This window comes from Ochotona curzoniae, unplaced genomic scaffold (assembly GCF_017591425.1).
Source record: "Ochotona curzoniae isolate NIBS_2020 unplaced genomic scaffold, NIBS_Ocur_1.0 scaffold_4505, whole genome shotgun sequence".
In the NCBI taxonomy this organism is placed as follows: domain Eukaryota; kingdom Metazoa; phylum Chordata; class Mammalia; order Lagomorpha; family Ochotonidae; genus Ochotona; species Ochotona curzoniae.
Window position 1 is genome coordinate 25,575,651 of NW_024467118.1, and position 17,539 is coordinate 25,593,189.

Sequence of the window (17,539 nt, forward strand, 5' to 3'; positions counted from 1 at the left end):
TGTGTTAGCTAAACCAGTATGCCAGCATAGTTGCCTATTCTTATATATTTTTTAATATATGGGGCAGGGGGAAGATGCCAGCATGCCAAAATACAAAATGGGTTCTGAGGACCCATGCGTGAGTATGAATGGGCCCTGGGTAGGCAGTCAGGGTCGCAGGCTGGCACAACACACTGCCAGAGGACTGGGCATGGGGGGGCTGTGGATTGCTCAAGGAAGTGAATCTGGAGATGTGTGGGAGGGAAAATTGCTGAGAGAAAGCATGACAGGTGAGGAGTGAATTCTGGAGAAATTCCAGCAACCGGGCTGCTGCAATTGCAGGTAAATGAGGGGGGCTGAGACCCAGTTAGAGAAGAGAAGCCAGAGGACCTTTTGGGACCAAACCAATATTCCCATGTGGAAGACCTGAGCTAGGATTGTTGGTATCAGCCACCACCTACCAGTGCACACAAATGCCATGGCTGGGGGCCCTGCCTAGCAGGGCAGTACCTGCCAATGAGTGTTAGGGCAGGGGGTGGAGTATGTCCAGATGGGCCATGACACAAACCAGTTCACAAGGGTCTGGGAGAAAATTTTGTGGGGGATCATGGGTTCACCCCTATGGGACTGCCATAGTAGCAGGTTTGCTTGAAGGCTGAGGTTGTGACGGGCTGAGCTAAGCACGACCATGAATCTCAACAACACTCAGAGGTATTAGGGTTGGGAACAGGCCGGGCTGGTCCAGGCTTGTAGCCCCACACAGGCACATCCAAGAATTGGGTGAGGGGAGGGCCAGGCTGCAACATCCACCAGCACACACAAGGGCTGAAGCTGGAGGGCAGACTGCTGGGTAAGGACCTAGTACCTGCCAGTGCCTAACACCCACCAGTGAGAGTTGGGACTAGAGGCAGGCCAGGACAGGTCAGATTGTAGCATCTGATGGCAAACGTCAATCTGGGTGATAAGTTATGCCTGGCTGGGTCAGAGGATCGAAACCAGAGGACATGTGCAAGATTTGAGACTGGGAGTAAGCTTGGTTGGGGAGCTAAGGGGGAACACTGGGCTGCAGTTCCCATTAGTGAGCCTGAGAGCTGGAATGGGGGCTGCAAACTGTGCTGGACATGGCTGCAGCATCCCTTGGCATGGGAATAGACTGTCTGGGATGCTAGGCTCTGGTGCTCGCTGGTGCTCACGAGAGCCAGGGTAGGTGTAGGACAGGTTGATCCAGGTCTCTGCACCCGCTAAACCACACAGGAACTGGGCTGGATGTGGCTGGACTGTAGCATTCAAAAGCAAGAGTCTGAATGGATGTGGGATGGTTGGGCAAGGCCACTGTTCCTATCAGGACAGGAGGTGGGCCCTGTTAGGCTGGTCCAAGGACCCACAGTGTGTGTTAGATCTGCCACTGGGTGGAGACCTGAAAAAGGAGCTTGGGAAACTCCATTGTCAGAATACAGTCATGCAGGTCAGCGCAAGAACCAAAGCTAGGAGCAGCTCAGATTAAGCCAGGTCACATTACCAGCCAGCATACATGTAGGTCAGGTCTGGGGGCAGGCCAGGCTTGGCCAGTTCATAACACCCATTGGCATATGTGGGAAACAGGATGGGGTGCATGACAGATCAGGTTAGACTACAATGCCAGCCAGTTTACGTTAGGGCTGGGACTGGGGAATGACTGGGTTGGTGTAGGCTATTGCACCTGCCAGCATGAGCTGGAACTGGGGGCAGTCTGGGCTGAGCCAGGCTGTAGCACCCGCTGGTGGACGCTGAGGTGAATTGAGCCATGCCAAGCTGGGTCTCAGCTCCCACCAGTACATATAAGAACCAGGATGGGAATTGAGTCCAGCCTGGGAGCTTTGGGGGTTCCCATGCTGGGCCACTGCTCTTGCCTGTGAGTATGAGAGCTGGGACTGGGGGCAGACTAAGCTAGGCAGGGCTGCAATATCTGTTGGCCTGCATGTGAATTGGGTTGTGGGAGAGCCAGGCTGGGCTAAGCTATCATATCTGCTGGTGCATGCATGAGCCAGAGTAAGTACAGGCTGCTTAGTCTTTGCCGCAGCATCATCTGGCAAGTGCTAGGACTAGAGGCAGGTCCTGTCGAGCTAGACTGTAGAATCACCTGTAAAGTGCAAGATCCAGGGCTGGGAGTGGGCCCAGTAGGGAAACTAGGAATCTCTCTGATGGGCTGCAACTCCCACTGGTTAGCGTGAGAACCAGGGCTGGGGGCAGGCCTAGTGGGAATTATTGGGGGTTGATCTGACTAGGCTGCAGTTCCCACTGGTGTACATGAGGGCTGAGTATGTGGTAGACAGGGTTAGAATGGGCTGCAGCATCCATCAGTTTGTGTTTGAAATAGGGAGACAGAACTGACCATGTGACTGCAACCACCAGTGTATGTAGGCTGGTGTGGGTGATGGACTGAGCCAGACCCCACACTGCCTGTCATACACATGAATCAGGTTGGGGTCTCTTCTGGCAAGGTTTCTTTGGGGAACCCCCTTATCTGGATCACTGAACTCAGAACTCCAATCACAATGAAAATCACAGGATCTGTGGTCTAACTGTAGACTACATGTGTCAGAACTGGGTCTCCACAGTTGGTGAGGCCTGTGTGGTGGACAGCATGCCCAGAAACTCATGAGGGACATGACAATCAGTTCATTGAGGCCTGCAGAGGACATCTAGTGCCATGGCGAGCAGAACAAATTGGACAGCTATCCTGGACAAGTATCTGGATGAATCAAGTCTCTAAGGTGGACTGTGTCAGTCAAAGAACCTTGGAAGGATTTCCTCAACCTTGGGGCAATGAAATCAACAGCATCTCAGAACTATCAAAACCACTGAAGCAGTATCCTTAGAACATGCTCCACATCAGGGACCCTGAGATGACATCAGGTGGCCTTCCCTCATTCCTAGATACTGATATGATTGGGTTGCTGGGAGCAGCCCTCTCCCCTTCTTTCCACTTTTCCCAGATACAGGAAGCATAAAGGAGATTGGAGGAAATCGTCTCATCCATTTTTCCCCAATCCTCCACCCTCCCCGCCTTCTTTGGTGGTCCACATGGGTAGACATCCCTCTCAATTATGTAAACATCATCAAGAATAAAATGAATTATTATTTAAAAAAGAAATTACTTTAGTTTTCTCCTTTCAGAGCCATTGTTTTAGGCTGGTGCCATTAACAGCATGCACAGAGCAAGATTTGCTCAAGTTACTCAAAAAAACCTATTGTATTTTGTACCCGAACCATATCAGCACCCCTCAGCAAGATGAGTTTCCCAGACTTGATGTCTAGGTTCTGAGGCCCTGCTACAGGGTCTGTGGATTTTCCACTTCTGCTCATGAACAGTTCTGACCATCGACCACCAAGTGTACCACTGAGTGTCCAAGCCATGGAGAGGCTCTCAGAGTGGTGTCCAGGAAAGCTACGAGCCTCCTTTGGATGACAGACTGCTTCATGACGTCTCATTCATAATCATGAAAGGCTCGTATGTCAAACAGTAGTGTTTCTAGAAGTTTAGCGTTTTCCAGTTTCCACTTGGTTTAGAAAAGTAGAGTTGCTTGGCTGTATCATGCTATAGCTAATTAAGACACTGGTTGCTATGTTGGCATCCCTCATGGGTGTGATTCAAGACCTGGTTGATCTGCTTCAAATCCAACTCCCTGCTAATGCGCTGTAAAAACAGCAGAAGATGGGCCAAGTCCTTAGACTCCTGCACCCACATGGAAGACCTGGAGGCAGCTCCAGACACCTGGTTTTGGCCTTGCATAAAACCTTGACTGTTGTGGCCAACTGGGAAGTGAACCAGTGTTTGGAAGATCTCCCTCTCTTTCTCTCTCTCCTCTTTCTCTCTGTAAATCTGTCTTTCAAATAAAATACAAATAAATTTTTTAAAAAAGGAAAAATAGGTTTGCCTGAATGTTGTTTTGTCAGCAGGGAGAGAAGTTAACTGAGAAAGGTTACTCTTTGGAATCATTTGCAATAACAATCAATATTTATTGCAATTTGCTGTGCCTGAAGAACTGCTGTGAATGTTGGTGTTCATCAGTTTGTTTAATCCTGTTAATGGCCTGTGATGTCCGTTTTACAGATTAAGCTGTTACTTTCTCAAGGAATTGCATATGGAAGTTGGAGTTGGTTGGGTTTGGTGCCAGGCCAGTTGGACTGCAAGCTCACACACTCTTGTTTGCTGTTTCACACTAGTCCTTACATGGTGTGCCATGAATGGTTGTCAGAGTAGAGAAGGTCAAGTCCTTGTGATTCTTCTCAGCCGGCAGTTAAACAGGTTCCATAGAGAAGTAAACCAAAATGTTGTGCTTGTCCATTTGTTTCTTTTAAAACTTCTATCTCGCATTTGGTCTTTGTATGATGTGAACACAGTCAGCTCTCCATGGCTGCTGGTTCCACACTTGTGGAGTCAGCCAAGTATGGATGGAAAACAGTAAAAAATTCCAGAAAGTTCCAGAATGGAGTGGTGTGTAGGCATTGTCCTCGGCATTAGAAGTAATCAAGAGATGTTTTAACATGCACAAGAGTTGGCAATGTTGTGGCACAGTATGTTCAGCTGCTCTCTCGAGACTCCTGCATTCCATATCAGAGTGTTTGGCTACTCCACACTTGGGATCTAGTTTCCAGTCCATGTGCTTGGAGAACAGCAGTAGATGGACCAACTACTTGGGTTTCTACTACTCATGTGAGAGTCTGTGATGGAGTTGCTGGTTCCTGGCTTTGACTAGTTTGGCCGTAGCTGTTGCAGGCATTTGGGGAGTAAACCAGTGGCTAGAATATCTCTTGCTCACCCTTTAACTCTCCCTCTCTGTCACTTGTTTTTTAAACCCATCAGTCCGTCTTTAAAGCTTACAGGAGGAAAGGCATGGATCCTCTGCAAAGACTGCTTCATTTTACATGAGGAACCTGCGCACCCATGGATTTTGGTGGGACGCGTTTCTGTAACTGTTAATCCTCCATGGATACTGAAGGATGACTGTTCACAGATTTCATATTTACAGATCATCCAAGAGGACTTTGGTTCAAAATGGGGACAGCGTTTCCTCTGTGCCTTTCATCATTTGGTTTAGAAAAAAAATGAAAAAAGAAATTGATAGCATCTAATATCAGTAAACTTTCACTTGATGCCAACCATCTCTATTGTTTGGATTAATATATAGAATCACTGTAAAAGTTAATTCTCACCTTTCTGCAGGTGATATACTTTAAGCTAGCATGATGCAGTATTCATGCTAGCAGTATCCTAGTTAGCATCTTGGAATTTTGTCAGTTGACATTTCTTTGTTGCTGCATTGGGTGGGCTCAAATTACTTTTTTGTTTGTTTGTTTTAGTTTTAGTTTAATTCATACAAAAGCACAGAGGACTTTTGTGGTCTTGTGTGCATTCTCTTCAAACTAAAACTGTTACATCTCTACTGATATGGATTGAAATCAGGAATATAATAATACAGGACAGGCATTGTGCCACGCCTGTGGGAGACCTGCACAGATCTGGGCTCCTGGCTTTGGCTTGGTCCAGCCCTGGCTCAGGAGCCTTGTTAATTTCTTGAGTCTTAGATCATGAGACTACCTTAGCTGGTTTCAAATTTGAATCATGGATGCCTTTCAGCTGAAGTTAAAATAATTTAAATTTGGTAGTGCCCAAAGACCTTGATTTGTTAAAAGTGGGCCTTTATCATGTTACCCTGGGCCAGGGTAATTAGAAAATAATGTATTTACTTAAATAAGGTTTTTTAAAAATAAAGTGGAGCTGAGAAATGTATGTCATGATACATGTCTCTTTTTCTGCTGTCCCTGTCTCTGCCCTATTTGTGTATAACAGATGGACAGCAAAAAGAGGAAAAAATTGCAACATGTAGTGCAGAGAACATAGCTGGAGAGATCTTTGAATTAACTCTTGTAAATGAAATCTGTGTAATATCAAATATTTTAGGGCAGGAAGTGAGCAGTTCTGAAAAGATCCAAGATGGTTAAACACTAAAACAGTGAGGATTCCAAGTTGGACCATCTGTTTCAGGCAAAGTTGAGGACATGAAATGCATCCTTGGACTATCTCAGTTTTGTTTAAGCTCCTTGAAGATAGAGACCATGGTCTTAATGTGTCCTGTTTCCACAGGGAGTTGTTTAGCACCTAAACAAAAATACTCCAAACTGTGAAAATTTTTGAGTGCCAGTATGACACCACAAGTAGTTCTATGTTGTGGAGCTTAGTTTCTTGTACACACTTATTCAAAGTATTGTAGAAGAATTACTTTGGGCTATGTAAGAAATAAAAATAAATTTCATGTTTACAGTTGGGACCCATCTTCCAGATATATCATTAACGTATTCACAGATATCCAAAGATATGAAAAAAATTCAAAATTCGGGAGACCTCTAGTTCGCAGGCTTTTCAGATAAGAGACCCTCAACCTGTAGGGATGCTTCCCTTACATCTGAGATGATTTAACTGTTGGCTTCAGATAGTTCCAAGGACAGGCTTCCCTGTTCTCACACAGAAATGGAACCTGTGGATTCAATGGTTGGGTTCATTTGAATCCTTTCTAAACCAAGCCTGTTGGGTGCTTCCAACTGTGTATTCCCACTGCATAATGCCTCTCAGACAGATACTTTGGCAAGGTTATGTAACAAGCACTTTCAATTACTAGAGTAGTTCTTGTTTTATTATTCAAGACTCAGGCCTCTTCATTCAAAAATATAATTGTGTTTGCGCATGATTCAGATCTAACACCACCTCTCTTTCTCCAGCATAAGCTGCCACTGTGGTCTGAATGTTTGTGTCCTAAAATTCGTGTGTTAAACCTTAATCATCAGCGTGATGGTATTTAGAAGTGGGGCCTTTTGTGAGTGATTAGGTTAGGAGACTTCATGAATGGAATTAGTGCCCTTATAAGTGAGGCCCCAAAGAACAACGATGCTCCTTATACCATGTGAAGATATCTTGCTTCTCAGGGTCTGCACTTGCAGAAAGCTGCAACCAGGAGCTATATCAAGTGCAGGCACTCCAACATGGGACTTGGGCATCCTAACCACCATCTTAACCACTGTGCCAAATGCCCATCCTGCATCTGTTATTGTTCAGCATTTTATCCCCTACGTTTAGTCCAATGCCTGGCATCTTATAGGTTATCATAGAGAAATTAAAGCAAAGAATTGAAATGAGTAGGTATGTTTCTGTTTAAAACTTTTCTATATAGAAATAGAATATAAGAAATTAAAAATTAGGGAAAAGTCATGTTGTCAGGTTCTAATGTCAGTTCTTTAGGATAAGAACAGGGAAATTTTATAATATCATAATGCACATGAAGGTAAGATTCAGAAAACTTCATAAATGTAGAGATATGGCCATTTAGAATGTCATAGACAAATACATGAGCAGACTGTTTTTGACCACCCATAGCACTGAAATAAGCGATGGGACAGGAAGGAATATTGTGAACCATATTTTGTTTCTTTGTTATTGCAAATTTAGATATGAGATGGGCTTGGGGAAGTACTGATATGAAGAAAGCTTGGTGCCTATGTGATCCAGATTTATTTTAAAAGATTCATTGATTTATTTGACATGGAGGGACAGAGAGAGAAAGAGAGAAAGAGAATGTCTTCCATCTGCTGGTTCATTCCTCAGTAGCCATGATCACACGGTGATCTGAGCCGGGCAAGACTGAATCCAGGGACCAAGAAATTCATCTGAATCTCCCACATGGGTGACTGGTGCTCAAGCACTTGGGCTATCTTAGGCTGCTTTCCCAGTTGATCCAAACTTTGTATGATAGTCTTTAAATATTGGGTACTCTCTGTAACAGTTGAGCTATCATGGGAATTCCAGTATCTCAATAAATAGTAATGAAATGAAATTGACTAATGAGTCAACACCTACTCACACTATGTCCTCTGTGTGCTTCTTGCTGAGAACAAGGTTGCCATCGTCTCTGTCTCTTCTTAGCGTAGTGTCAAGATGCTATTGATCTTTCACTCTTTTTTTCTGTGTCAGCTAAGTTCACAGAGAACCAAATGCAGATTGAAGTGCAATGTCAGGACTTAAGAGAAAAGCAACATGTAGTTCAATGAATCCCAATAGTAATCTCACCAGTAAGGTAGCCCGTTTTTCCCTAGCAAAGCCCAGTAGTCATGGTGGAAAGCAGTTGAATATGGGTAGTAGGGACCCAAGTACTCTGACTATCTTCTGCTGCCTTCCAAAACACATTATCAGGTAGCTAGAATAAAAGTGGAGTAGTCAGGACTTGAGTTGGCATTGCAACTGAACCTGCAAAAGAATTGTCCTTATTGACAAGGAGATTACTGATAATCCCGGCAGGGGCTGGAGTCTGAGAGGAGGTCATATTGAAGAATGAATGGAAATGAGCCAACACTGTGCACGCTCTGTGGATCAGTCTTTGGAGAAGCTTGGCTGTAAAGAAAAGAAGAGAGGGATATAATTGAAGAGGATGGAATAAGCATTGGGGCATTAAAAACAAAAGGATTTAGAGGGTGGTCATTGTGGAGTACTGAGTAAAGTGTCTGTTGTAATGCCTGCATCCCGTGTCAGAGTGCTGATTAAAGTTCTGACCCCTGAAGTTCTGATCCAGCTTCCTTCTAGTTTACCCTGGGAAACAACAGTTGGTGGTTGAAGTCTTAGAGTCCTTACCACCCACACGAAAGACCATGTTGGAGTTCCTGGCTCCTGGCTTCAGTGTGGATAGCAATATCTGTTGTGTATATTTGGGAAGTGAACCAGTAAATAAAAGATCTCAGATCCTCTCTTTCTCTCGGGCCCTCCCCACAAATCAATAAAATTAAATAAATGTGGGGCTGATATTGTGGCATAGTGGCTTAAGACACTGCCTGAGAGGCCAGCTTCCCATTTGGGTGCCAATTTGAGTCCTGGTTGCTCGACTTCTTCTTCTTTTTTTTTTTTTTTTAAGTCAGATTTACAGAGAGGAGAGCCCAAGAGAAAGATCTTTCATCCATTGTTTCACCACCCAAGTGGCTGCAATGACCACAGCTGAGGCAATCTGAAGCCAGGATTCTTCTGAATCTCCTAATGGGTCCCAAGGCTTTGGGCTGTCCTCTATTGCTTTCCCATGCCACAGGCAGGGGGCTAGAAAGGAAGTGGAGCAGCCGGGACATGAACTAGTGCCCATATGGGATCCTGGCACATGTAAGGCGAGGACTTTAGCCACTAGGCTACCATGCTGGGCCTAGTTGCTCCACTTCTGATCCAGCTCCTTACTAATATGCGTGGGAAAGCAGTATAAGATGGCCCAAATTCTTGTGGCTTTGCAACCCGTGCAAGAGATCTGGAAGAAACTCTTCACTCCTGCCTTTGTACCAGTGCAGCTCCAGCTATTGGAACGGTCTGGGAGTGTACCAGCAGATAGAAGATCCATTTTTCTGTCTCTCCTTCTCTCTCCGTGTCATCTCTGTCATTCAAATACATACTTTTTTAAACAGACATTTAAATTATATGCATATGTGAGACTTGAGTGTGATTAAATTCTAATGAGAAGATTTTAGAGTAAGAGAAGACAGGAGATTGTCACTGAATTTCCTGAGAAAACGGGAGGAAATGGAATGTTGAGAGCAATTTGATATAGCTTGGCAGGGATGCACTGCCTCGTTGTAGCAGGAAAGTAAGAGGAAAGATATGGTTGGCTTGTGACTTTGTATGGTTACTAGAATCATCTAGAAAGCTTCAGAACTCTCGTGGGTATACTAAATGCTTGCTCAAATCCCCCAAGGTTACTGTCTGCTGAATCAACTGGACATTAGGGTTTTAGACAGGCTCTCCTGGATGATTCTAAGGCACAACCAATTTCCAGGATTTTCAAGGGTGAAAAACAAGTTTGGTCAGGTTTCTCATAGATTCTAAAGTCACAGTTTAGCTTTTTGTTAGAGAAGACTTCGAGGCACCCACTACTTAGTCCTTTGCCTATATGCTCCTGTAGCAGTGTACTTCTGTCATGTCTAATTTCTTAACTGAATGCATGTCTTCCCAATAGATTATAAACATCTAGCAATGGCCACATCTGTCCTGTTTATTCCTGGGTCCAAACAGGCAGAAAATAGACAATGCATTGTAATATTTTCTGAGTCAACCCAGAGGATAAGACTGTGGCCAGTAAGGAACAGTTGGCCACTTGGGACACCTTGCCAACCCTGGCACCATATGACTGTGGCTGTGCAGAGGTGCATGCCTACTCTGCACCTCCCATTAGACTCATCAAAATGCATTCATAGAAAGACTCTTTCAGATGTAGATGCCAGGCACGTTGATTGAAGTATCAGGTAGTTGCAAATTTAAAGTGTTCCTTATATAATCAAGCATAGCTATTTTGTTTGTAGTTTAAACTTCTTTGAAGTTTAGAATTGCTTAATTATAAAATTTTGCTTTGTTTCAAAATGAATATAGGGGTTGAAAAAGAAAGGTTTCTCGGGAGGCTGTTTCAAGGAGTTTGTTTCCTTGAGGAATCACGATCTACTGGAGAAGTTTTCGTACAGAAATTAGTAAGATACTTGGCTGGTAGCAGGAACTGTGTTCTTTCTTTCGGCCTCATCTACTAGTGTACAACCACACACTGATTCCTATCATGTAGTTGCATTATGGTTGAGTGTGTTGTGATGCTAGGTTCTATTTATACAACCCAAGTGTAAGTGAACTTGCTGTAAATGCATTTTGTGGGTTATACAGTCTATCAGCTGTTCAACTCCCATATGCCACAATGCTGTGTGGAATATCGCCCTTGGATCTCCGCCTATCTAATCCATTTGGGAGGTCTTCAGCACATGGCACACTGTGTCCTTGGCTAACTGAGGCCCCAGCATGGCCTGTTCATGGGGCCTGTTCACTGGGCATGAAGTAAGAGTGATGGGCTGCACCCCAGTCTCTCTTTTGTGCTAGGACTTCCTTTGTAAACAATTCTAGGCAGTCAAATGTTACATTTATCCTGCTTTTCAGAACTTTATCCTGGGACATAAGCTTCCCTGATTCTTATGTTTCCAACCTTTAACTTTATTGCAGGTTCCAGAGAGATAGACATATCTATTAGCCAATCACAATGTTGTTGTTGGGTGGAAATACTATTGGGACCACCCTTCTGCCTGCACCCTTTTCCTATAAAAGCTTGTGACTTCTCTCAAATAAGCAGACATTCTTCACCACCGATTTGTCTCCAGCATGTCTGCTGCAGAAGAGCACTGTCATCTCACTCCTTGGTGGTCTTGGGGCCTGCAAGACAGAAGACTCCTGAGAATGTTGGCTCCAATTCTTTTCTTAAAAGGCTGATTTATTTGAAAGCTGGAGTAATGTTTTCTATTTGTTGGTTCACTCCCCAGATGGTTATAATAGCTGGGGCTGACCACACTACAGCTAGGAGCCAGTAGCTCTGTGTGTCCCAAGTGGGTGGTAGGGATCCATGTGCTTGGACCTTCTCAGGCACTTTAGCAGGAACTGGATCAAAGGTGGAAAAACTTGGAATGTGAACCAGAACTCTGACACAGGGTGCAAGTGGTGGCTTAACCTAGTATTCCACAAGGCCACATCTTTTGATTATTTTTCAACCATTCAAAAATGTAAGAATCTGGGATCAGCACTTTGTGCCCTAGGCTAAGCCACCACGTGCAATATCAGTATCCTCTGTGGGCACACACTGGAGTCTAGATGCTCTGCTTCTGAACCAGCTCCCTGTTAATGTGCTTTGGAAAGCCATGGAAGACCCAGATGTAGTTTTAAGCTACTGGCTTTGTTGTGCCCCCAACCCAGCTATTATAGCCATTTGACTAATGAACCAGTTCTCTCTCTCTCTCTGCTTTTCAAATAAAAAATTAAATATTTTTATGTAAAAATCATTCTTAAATTGTGAACTGAAGAAACATAACAAGCACTGGACGGTATTAGACCTGTGGGCTGAATTTTGCTATCCCTTGATGAAAGCTGTGAAAAATAAGGCATAGTCCTGGTAGCCTGGAAGAAATTGTACCAGAACCAGATTTAGATCTAAGTGACATGATAGCATGGCTTGGTTATGGTTCCATCATGTTCCTTGTTATGGGGGCCACATGATCTTAAGTTCATGAATTAAAGATGGAGCCATCCAGTTATGGTTCCTGAAGGCAATCTCAGAAGATTTTTTTTTCTCATTTTTGTCACTCTTTATTGTCATCCACCCAGCAAGGACCCTCAGAGAGCGGGTGGGAGGAGTCCCAGCGCTGCCTCGGGCAAGGAGTGAGAGCCTGCAGACTGCTGTGGCCCTCAGCAAGGTGACACCCCAGGCCACTGCCCCCCAAAATGCTAGCCTGCTCCCGGATCCTGGATTCTGGCCTTGCCTCTGTAGTGCATGGCCCAGAGCAGAGCCCCTGGCTGCCTCACACTGGGGAGATTAGATGGGACTGTGCTGTCAGGGTAGAGCTGCTATGATGGAGCCATGTGGCTCTATAAAGAGAGAGGACAATGATAGGAGGAGCATGCCCCATCTTCCCTGTCTCCTGGCTCACAACATTGTTGACCTTCCACACCTTGCAAGCTGCTGCCTTCATCAGACACCAGAGTAATGGGACTGCCTAATTTTGGACTGTGAACCCCAAAAACTCTTGAGTGGAAATGAACCTTTTGCTTTATAAGTCAGATTCTCCTTTCAGGTATTTTACTTATTAAATTATTAAAAAGCTGCATAGTATACTCCTAGGTTTTTGAAATTTATTCCCCATTGTATATTGAGTGTGAAGGGTGGGGGTATGCCCAGCAAGGTAGTACAGCTAGGGAAGTTACTGTTTGAGACACCGGTATCCCATATTATAACACTGATTTGAATACTGGCTGCCCTGCTTCATATCCAACTTCTTGCTAATAGTCCTAGGGGGACAGTGGAAGAGGGCCCAAATCCTTGGGAGCCCGACACCCACATTAGAGATCCAGATGGAATCCTTGGATGGCCTGGTCTAGACTTGGCTGTTGGGGCTATTTAGAGAATTAATCACTGGATAAAAGGTCTCTCTCTTTGTTGAACTCTATATTTCAAATAAATATTTTTAAAAAAGAGGGTGGAAATGAAATCTTGTCTGTGTGGTGCTCAAGGTGGAGCCCATAGGATGAGATGAGATCATCAGAGTGGAGCCCCTTGACTGGACACTAGAGCGTTTACAAGAAATGGAAGACACCAACAGATGTGGGCATGCTCCTTGTCTCTCATTGTGTATGTCCTGGGCTACCTTGGGTCTCTGCAAACAGGACCATTACCAAATGTAGCCCCTTCTCCTTGAGCTTCCAGAATGAGGAGCCTGAATAAACTCCTTTTCTAGTTTGACCCAGCATCAGGTATTTTGTTAATAGTACTATAAAATGAATGTTATATAGACACACACACCTATAAATACATATATATGTATATATATTCCTTTGCAGTATGTGGAGGCAGTATGCTATTAAATGAAAAGCCATGAAACAAAATCAACAATAGGAAGACAAATAGGAAATTTACAACAACATAAAGTCAAATAATATGCTAATGAATGACCAATGTGTTGCTAGAGAAATGAAGAAGAAAATCAAAGACCTTCTTAAAGCAAATGATGCTACTGCATGACCTATGAGTCAGAACTCCACACTTCCGATCCAACTTCCAACTAATGCACCTGGGAAAGAGGCAGATGACAGCCCGGGTCACAGGGGTTCCGCCACCCACATGGAAGACCTAGATTGTGTTCCTGGCTCCTGACTTCAGCCTAGGACAGTGGCAGCTGTCCCTCTTCTAAATAAGTAAATCTTTTTTTAAAATGTACTTAACGAGTGTTTCAGTCGCACTGTTCTAAGGCACTGTTCTAAGTCTTCTGCAAATAATAACTTATTTAGTTTTCTTAATAACTCTTGAAGATGACTTTATCTTCCTTGGTGACATATTCAAGACTCAGAAGCCAGAGCTGTGGTGTAACAGGTACTACCTGCAAAGCAGCATCCCATTTGGGCACTGGTTCATTTCCCAGCTGCTCCACTTTTGATTCAACACCCTGCTAATGTACCTGTGGAAGCAATAGAAAACGACCCAAGTACGTGGGTCTGTACCCGCCAGGGAGACCTGGTTGAATCTCTTAGCTTTGGACTAGCCCAGCGCTGGCCAGAGTGGCCATGTGTTGGCGTGAATGAGTGAAGGATCCCTGTCTCACTGTCTCACTCTCTGCCTATGCCTCTGTGTAACACTGCCTTTCAAGTAAATAAATCCTTAAAAAAAAAAAAGGCTAAGATCACTGTTAAGAAACTTGACCAGTATGTGTTACCTAGTCAACGATTAAACTGGGATTTTTAAAAATTTATTTATTTTTATTGAAAGGCATATTTGCAGAGAGCAGGAGAGAAAGAGAAAGATCTTCTGTCCACTGGTTCACTCCCCAAGCAGCCGCCATAGCTAGAATTGAGGAGTCTGGAGCTTCTTCTGGGTCTCCCATGTAGGTGCAGGGCTCCAAGGCTTTGTGAATCCTCTATTGCTTTCTCAGGCCACAAGCTGGGAGCTGGCTGGGAAATGGAGCAGCTGGGACATGAACTGGTACCCCTATGGGATCCTGGAGCATGCAAGGTGAGGATTTAGCCATTGACCTGTTGCGCCCAGCCTTAAACTAGAATCTTAACTCCAGCGATTTTTATTTCAGATTCTGTGTTCTCAACCAGCATTCTCACCTATACTGCCATGACTCAGGGTGCACAAAAAATTAATAGGGCATTTTAATGTACTCAGGGTATACAAATAATTAATGATTGTGAAGATTCCTGAAAGTGTTACCCTGCCTGGCGACTATAGGGGCCAATTAAATGACAATGTTCCCTCCAGTCTAAGCCTTGGTAGGCTTGTTGATGATCTTGTCACTGTGTCATCCAATAATTCTAATGTTGCCTTTGATATTCTTTTCCAATAACAATATCAGATTCTTGGTAGAGATTAGTTGCATGGTGCACATTTGCAACAATTGTATTAATAATTCATTGGATTTTTCAATTGATGTAGAAGTTGTCATTGTAAAATTATTCAAAATTTGTTACATTTCTGTAATATGAGTGAAGACACTGAAATAATCATGCGATTTTATCAAAGACAAATTTGGTCCTATTCAAACATAAGATTTCTGATATGGATGCCTGTTCTCAGAAGAATACTAATCATGTCTCAACCGTCACGTGCTTGATTTTTTATCAGTTCAAAAAGTTCCACTGTCAAGACATTTTCTAAAGACACTAAATCAAAATAATGCCATTGCCATTTTTCCTGACACTTTTTTCCAAAATTGAGGGGCAGAAGAATATTTCTCCAAGTGAATCTTAGCATTTTAATGAGAATTAAAGAAAAAGATTTAGAAGTGAGTAGTTTCATTCTAAAATATAAAAGAATTTCAGAAGCAAATAGCTAATAATGCTAATTGCTCATTGTGATGTGGGTTTAGTGAGACTTTTAAGGAAATGAGGAATTAAGAGGCATACATTGAAAAATCGCTGACCACTGTGCTTTGGGGAAAAAAAGCAAACAAAAACTTATTCAAAGCCTCTGAGAAGGATAGTCTGAAGAAGGCATGAAAAAATTGCTAGGATATTCTATTTATTTTAGTGTAAAGGTTAAAAAATAGAATCTTAAAATAGAATCTTAATCTTAAATTATTGCTTGAATACCCGTTGCTCCATAGAGAGATGTTTCGTAAAGTTAGTGGAACTCGGGATTAAAAGATGTCAATAAAAATCTGAAATCTGTGAAGTTTTTTTTTTTTGTTACCTCAAACATTTTATTTATCTGAAAGGCAGAGTTAAAGAAAGCAAAAGAAAAAATGGTGTCAACAGCAAGGGCCAGGCCAGGTTGGTGTCTGGAGCCAGGAACTTCTTCCATGCCTCTCATGTGGTTAGGCTATCTTTCATTGCTTTCCCAAGTGTATTAAAAGGAAGCTGGATCTGAAGTGGAGCAGGCACGAATCATACTGGTGTCCGTTTGGGATACTGGTGTTACAGGTGTGGCTTTATCCACTATACTACAACACTAGTCCCTAAAATATGAAACATGCATTTAATGTGAATTTTTAAAAATTTATGATTGATTTGCAAGGCAAAGTGATACAGAAAGAGGGAGAGACAGAGAATGAAAGAGAATTTCCGGGGGAGTTCAACCTTGGAGACTCAGGTGACAGCAGCCCTCCGCAGTGGTGGCATCCTGTTTGCGGAGAGTACCCATTTGTGGAGGTACTACACAAATGGGATTCAGCCGATGGTGCCATTGCCACAGGATGAGAGAGTCCTAGGCTTTGGGTGGCCAATGTGCACTTAGGCGCCAGGCTCTGCCTGCTGGCCACCCACGGATAAGCTCTGGGGTTTTGGGGGTATGTAATTGCTGCCTAGGGACATCCAAGGATAAGGCTAGTGTGAGTGTAGGTGAGGGATGAACTCTGTGTGATTCCAAGTGATAAGGTCTCAGAACTTGCTTGCAAGCATGGGGACTGAGATCTGAGGGTTTGGAAGGGAGAGTTCATAAGTTCCACTTGGCCAATTGGGAATCCTGAGATGGGCTGTTAGCATAGAGCATCACTGATTGCCACATACCAGTCCACACAAAAGCTACAGATGGGGGCCTGTCTGGCAGGAACCAGTACCTGACTTGGTGGCAAAACAGGGAGTGGGTCATACTTGGCAGGGTTAAGACACTAACCAGCATGCGAGAGAACCAGATCCGGAGGTAGATTTTCTGGGGGAAGTATGGGCCCAACCCTGTGGAAATACAAGTCCCACTGGTTAGCTCACTAGTTGGGGTGGAGATGGACTGAGCTAAGAGTAACCATGAAACCTGCCATCACTTACGGGAAAAGGAACTAACAACAGTCTGGGCAGGTCAAGGCAGCAGCACACAAATGAGCATCCTAAAACAGGATGTAGGGTGGGCCAAGCTGCAAGTGGAAGGGGGTAGACCTGGCAGGGCCAAGCAAACCTTACCTCACAAGGAAGAACAGAAATCAGGATGTAGCACAGGTTATGCCAAGCTAGGCTGTTAAACCGACTGGTCTGCATGAGCCAGGGATACTAGGTCACAACATCGAAGACAAAGGCCAAAACAGGGGAGGGGCTAAGTCAACTGGGTTAGGGCAACCACTGGCATGTGCGTAATTTAGAGCTGGGTATAGACCCAGTTGGAGAGCTGTGAAAGTACACCCTTGCTAGGTTGGCGTTCCCCCTGGTGAGTGTGGGGACTGGAGTCTAGGCTGAGTTCTGCTCTGGACATGGCTGCAGTTTCCCTTGGTATAAGTGTGAACTGGAACTGGATGCACCAGGCCAGGCTAGACTCCAGCACCATCTGGTGCTCTGGAGGACCAAGATAGATTTAGGATGGACTAGGCTAGGTCTCTTGCCCTACTGAGCCACTAGTGAGCAGTGTCTGGATATGGACAAGCCTTGGCTGGGCTGAAACATCCAACAGTAAGAACCGGAACGGGCTGAAGGCCAGTCCAGAAAGGCCACTGTTTCTGCTAGGACAGGAGGTAGATTAAGTATGGCTGGCCCATGGACTCATTGGTATGCTCAAGATCTGGTATATAG